Source organism: Gossypium raimondii, chromosome 11 (assembly GCF_025698545.1).
Source record: "Gossypium raimondii isolate GPD5lz chromosome 11, ASM2569854v1, whole genome shotgun sequence".
In the NCBI taxonomy this organism is placed as follows: domain Eukaryota; kingdom Viridiplantae; phylum Streptophyta; class Magnoliopsida; order Malvales; family Malvaceae; genus Gossypium; species Gossypium raimondii.
In genome coordinates, this window is record NC_068575.1 from 9,520,850 (window position 1) to 9,527,342 (window position 6,493).

The 6,493-nt window shown below is 30.8% G+C and overlaps 1 long non-coding RNA gene across 1 annotated transcript; it reads left to right on the forward strand.

Annotated features, from left to right (window-relative positions):
- Positions 1-865: 865 nt before the first annotated feature.
- LOC105804772 (uncharacterized) lies at positions 866-5,373 on the forward strand. Its single transcript, XR_008190633.1, has 3 exons — positions 866-936; positions 1,398-1,482; positions 4,926-5,373. It is a non-coding gene; the product is annotated as an uncharacterized LOC105804772 (long non-coding RNA).
- Positions 5,374-6,493: the final 1,120 nt, after the last annotated feature.

The window sequence follows — 6,493 nt, forward strand, 5'->3', positions numbered from 1 at the left end:
AATTGAAGAAGCTGAGAAGGTATAAGTTGATTTATCGTGTTAATATTTATACGAATCATTATATTTTTGCATAATGGTTTTTTTTTTGAATTTCTTTCGACAGATAATTTGGTTGAAAATGAGTGGACGTATTAGTAATGTTATTTACTACGACGGTGAGGTCATAAACACCGAGAACGACGTTGTTTTTTTATTGGAGAACACAGCATGACTAGTTTTTAACCAAAACATAGAATTGACAGAACTTCGTAAAAGAATTAAGCGCAAAATATTCAGAATGACGCCAATGAGAGTTTCGTCTATTAAGTATCAATTTTGTGCTTCGGCTAATCCCGTGACATATGACTCGTTTGATATCAAAGGTGCTTGTGGCTTGAAGGCGATGGTTCAAACACACCTCGCTAGTTGATCACCCGATCTTGAGTTATATGTTGAATTTTCAAGGTCATAAAAAGCACTTGCTGTAACAGCCTGATTTTAGGGTTAGTCAGAATAGTGGTTTTGGGACTACAATCTGAGGTCAAAATTATTATTTTATTATTTTATTAATGTTTACAGCATGATAGAATGTTTGTGTGAAAATTTCGTAAAGAAATTTTACCGTTTGAGTGGTTAATTCGATAAAAAGGACTTAATCGCGTAAAATTGAAAAGTAGCATGCTATAAGTTAAAGTGCTTATTTGCTTTACTTAATTAAAGGTGAGGTCCTTATGTTGTGATTTGACCATTGAATAATTGAGTGGACAAAGATGGAAAACCATTAAGTGTTTTATTTATGTTTTATTAATGGACATTTTGGTAATTAAATAAATAATGGTTAATTAAATAAACCAAAACATGACTTTATTCCATCTTTTTGGTGAATGTCGAATTTCTAAAGAAAGAAAACACCATTTTTGAGCTCTCATGCATTCGGCACTTCTATCTTTGATCAAGGTAAGTTTTTTGCTCGATTTTTTATGATATTTATGTTTTTGAGATCGTTGTTTCGTAATCTAGCTAGCCCGTACCTCCGATTTCGAAACTGTTAAAGATTTTGATAGTTTCCATTGTTGAATACATGTGTTAATTGATGTTTGATGATTAAATATGAAATTTTGATGATAGTTTTACATGTTTGGAAAAGTGATTTTGAGTAAAAATGTCAATTTTGGAGAAAAATAATAAATCGTGTGGTAAAAGTGTGAATAAATGAAAATATGGGCTGTTATGGAAATAATAAAATTCGGCTAGCTTGGATTTGTGTTTAATTTCATGAAATTGTGATTTTATGTGATAAGGACTAAATTGCAAAAATGTGAAAGTATAGTGGCAAAAGTGTAAAATTACCCTAATGTGTAAATTGTGTTAAATTTAGTGAATTAGTGATTAAATAAGTAAATTTTGTATTAATTTAGATCAAGAAAGGAAGAAATCAGAATTGGATCGGGGGAAGTCGAAAGTTATTGAATAGTCGTTCCGGTCCGTTCGTGTCCATACGAGGTAAGTTCATAAGTGAATAAATGTTCTTGAATTCAAATGTATATGTTTTATATATTACCGAATTGAATTGTATTTATATACATATTGCTGAATTGAATTGAGCATGGAATGACGTGTTTCGAGCTAGAATTGATTGAATTATGACGTCCGAAAGCCCCGTACGAACTATAGGAATAGTATAGGATATATATGTCATGACATAGGATTCCGAGATGTGTCATCGTGTAAGACCACGTCTGGGATATTGGCATCAATTTGTGATTTACGTGTAAGATATGTCTGGGACATCGGTATCGTATATGATTTCGTGTAAGACCCTGTCTGGGACAGTGGCACCGATATGTGATAACATGTAAGACCATATCTGGGATATGGCGCTGTATGAGCTTTCCGAGCTATCCGAGTATTGTAACACCTCTTACCCAATACCGTTGCCGGAGTCGAGCATGAGGCGTTACTTGACTTAACTTTAAAGTTCGGGGCATAAAAATTTACTTTCAAATTTAATTTCATCATTCATAATAAAGCTGTCCACTTGCGCAGAAGCCACTAAAATAATTATAATTTAAGCTACAAAACTCTAAATTTAGATCCGTAAATTTTCCCTGAAACTAGACTCATATATCTATTCACCATAAATTTTTAAGAATTTTTGGTTTATCCAATTAGTACAGTTTCTTAGTTGAATTATCCCCTGTTTCACTGATTGACTATCCTGACCACTCATCACTAAAATTTAATTATCTCTTATTATAGAGTTCATATGGTGCTTAAAATTATTTCGACTGAAAATAGACTCATTAAGGAATCTATAAATATAAATTATAACTCATAATTACTTCTTTACAATTTTAATGAATTTCTAAAGTCGAACAGGGACTTCAAAACATTCTTGCCTGTTTCACTAAAATTCAAATATCTAAAAGTATATAATTCTTTTTCTTACTCCATTTCTTTCATGTGAAAGTATATAATTCTTTTTCTTACTCCATTTCTTTCATGTGAAAGTATACTCTTTCAGCTTTGATTTCATATCTCACTCAACTTCTAATTCTATTTCCACTATTTTTGGTGATTTTTCAAAGTTACATCAATGCTGCTGTCCAAGAACTACTCCATTGCAATTTTTAAAAAAAATTCAATACAACCCCTTTATAATTGTCTAACCTTCCCTGCAAATTTCAAATCACAACCAATTCCAGTATTTCATCTACTTCATTTAAATACTAATGAAGTTCGACCAATCAACCATTTCAAACTAAAGACATGTATATATTTCGATATCTAACACAACCATAACATTCAAATTTACTTTGCATACTTAGTCATTCATTCTATTACTTTTACTTCAATTCCTATACATGCCATATAAATCCAAAAGTTGCTTAACATAATCTACGGAGTATATCTGGATAGTGTGATTCTTGATGTAGATCCGATCCTCCGAATGTATAAATACGTTAATCTACAAAAACAATAAACACACACATGTAAGCTTATAGAAAAGCTTAGTAAGTTCATAGGCATAAAACATAAATCTTACCAAACACTTGTACACTTATACAATATACACCATTACTAAATTTACCTGTCAACCACAATCTTTGGTGAGTTCCTTGGTATAAACTCACTACTACTTATTCTTTGACCATAATTCCTTTGGGCCCATTTGTCACTTACCATCCTTGATCAAAATTAAGGAACGGTCACGGAAAATTGAGTACTTCACTTTCACTTTGCCATAGTATAACTATGGTCTTACGTATGATCATTTATCATTTGTCCCTGATCAGATAAGTGTAGCTAAGCTACCACTTATCACTTTGTCACTTGATCAGATAAGTATAGCACTTATCACTTTTTCACTTGATCAGATAAGTATAACACTTATCACTTTTTCACTTGATCAGATCAGTGTAGCTAAAGCTACCACTTATCACTTTGTCTCTTGATCAGATAAGTGTAGCACTTATCACTTTTTCACTTGATCAGATAAGTATAACACTTATCACTTTTTCACTTGATCAAATAAGTATAACACTTATCACTTTTTCACTTGATCAGATAAGTGTAGCTATAGCTACCACTTATCACTTTGTCTCTTGATCAGATAAGTGTAGCACTTATCACTTTTTCGCTTGATCAGATAAGTGTAGCTAAAGCTACCACTTATCACTTTATCTCTTGATCAGAAGTACTCAAATCCGGCGTTCCGCTTAATTTGATCATTTATTCGATTTTCGCATTTTTATTTTACTCTCTTTTCAACACTAAATACATTTCATCATACATTATATAATTCATGAAATTAACATTTAATCATTAAATTTCAGCCATATGAACTTACCTGGGTCGATTTGCAGAATTTGTAAAAGTTCAGGGACTAATCAACTACTTTTTCTTTTCCTCGGCTTGCTTCGGGTTCTCGATCTAAAATACAAATTTATTCATTCATCAGCATATAATTCTATTCTAATCCATTTCACAATTTATGCCCTTAAATTTTCGAAATTACACTTTTACCCCAAACTTTATAGTTTTTACAATTTGGTCCCTACTCAATTAACCCCTCAATTGATCTAATTTTTCTCAATCAACACCTTTTCCAACTATTTTAGACTACTACATAGCCTTTCATATTCAAAACCGCAACACCAAACCCTAATTCCCAACTTTTTCACAATTAGGTCCCTAAAATCAATTTCTATCAAAATTACTTTAATAGAATCATCATATAACAAAATCAAATCTTTAATTACATGCTTATTCATCATAAAAATTCAGTACTCATCAATGGTAACTTTCAAATCAGCCATAAGATCAATAACTAATGAAACAATTAGTTGGACGTAATTGTAAAAGTATCAAAACCACAAAAATTAGAAGAAATAATCAAGAATTAAACTTACGTGATTCAAATATATGAAAAACCAGCTTGGAGGGACTCTTCAATGGCATTTTATGGCTGATAATTATGAAGAATTGCCTAGAAACTCTTTTAATTGAGATTTTTATTTGTTAACTTTTACAAAATTTCCAATTTTACCCTTATTACATCACTTTTCCAGATTTTTCTTGCCCAACCGTCTAGCCCATATAGTTTGGGCCTAATTTCCTTTAAATCCTCCTTTTAATCACTTAAGCTATTTAATCACAATTTAACAAATTTTACACTATTTTCAATTTAGTCCTTTTAGTTAATTGACTATCCAAGCGTTAAAATTTTCTAACTGAAACTTTAATACCAACTCAATGACACTCTAAAAATATTTCTAAAAATACTTATGGCTCGGTTTAAAATCTTTGAGGTCTCGATACCTCGTTTTCAATTTTAATTTTTTTAATATTTATTCCTAGTACACTATTCACTATTTCAAAAATTTTCCCAACTTCACATTTACTCATTCTCACTAAATTAATAATATTTTCTACTCATTTGTCAGATTTAGTGATCTCGAATCACCATTCCGACATCACTGAAAATTCAGGCCATTACAAGTATCCTTATTGATTTCGAATGGTTCAACAGGTAATATTGAGAAATGGATGACTATGTGAAAGTATATCCGATTCAGGTACATACGAAGTGTATATGTTATTCAAAAATTGAAAGGTGAGTATGTTTAAAATGACGATATGTGAAATATATGATAATGAATGAAATGAATGTATACAAATGAACGTTGTGTTACATATGCTCATTATATGAAATTGTTGTCATATGTTCGAACATGGGAATTATGAAACATGAAACATGGTGTTGAGGTATGCTAATTTGGTTTGAAATTTGGATTAGATAATTGATATCGAGATGGTGGTGTTATGATGCATGGTTAGCATATATGTGAAATGGCTAGTAAAGCATGACTTGTTCTGGTTGGTTATGTAATTAATATGTGCAAATTTAATTTATATGATTAAGCTAACATTTGCTATTCGAATTTGAAAGCATGGTTTATATGTTCATTGATAAATAAGATAAGTGAAGTTACTTAATGTGGTCATAAGAATTTACGAGTATGATGAATGTATATGTGGTTGAGATTTGCTAAATTCTGCCCAGTTAAATTGAATTATAAATATCATTGAGATGATTTATTTGCTTATGGCTTACTAAGCCTTCTAAGCTTACTATGTGTGCTTTTTTACTATGTTTATAGAGTTTCAGAGACTTGCTCGGGTTGAAAGTCATAGGAGACCTCATCACACTATTCGGTTATCGCTTCGATAAATATAAGCTTTGAGTTTTTGGTTAAGTGGCATGTATAGGCTTGTTTTGATAAGTTTGGTTTTGAAATTTGTATATATGTATATAGCCATGCGAAAATGGCTTGATCATGATACTAATGTTGGTATAAATATATTCGGTCATGTTATAAGCTTAATTTGGAGGTATGTTTCATGTTAAATATGTTTGTGATGTTGGTTATATGATTCGGCAATGAGAAATGTTAATGATGATGTATAATCGGCCATGAAAGTAGCTCATTTTGGATGTATAATTTGTCTTGTATAGAGGTTTGAAAGTGGTAAATGATGTGTTTTTGACATAATACATATGCTCACATAAGTTATGTATGTGTGATAGCTTGCATATTGATTGTTAAAGTACAGATTGTGATAGTAAAAATATGAACATATATTGTAATTTATTTGATGGTCATTTAGGTACGGTTATAAATGGTATAATTAGCTTTTGATTCGAATTGTGAAATTGGTTGGATTATCGGAGGATAAATTTTATGACCGAATATATGGTTAAAAGATCGATTGTGCATATGTATTTTGGAAACGGTAAAGGGTGTGTATTTATATTTGGCTAATAATAGGAAAAATATACTTATCCATGCCTGTGATATGTTTTGTTCGTGATTTTGGTAATTAATGGTTAAGTTGTTAAGTCAAATGCTTGAGTTTAAAATATACCATATATGTGATTTGTGAATTTGGTAAAGGATAGATAGGTATTTTGGATATTTATTAGTCAAGGGTATTGTAATTATGGTATGAT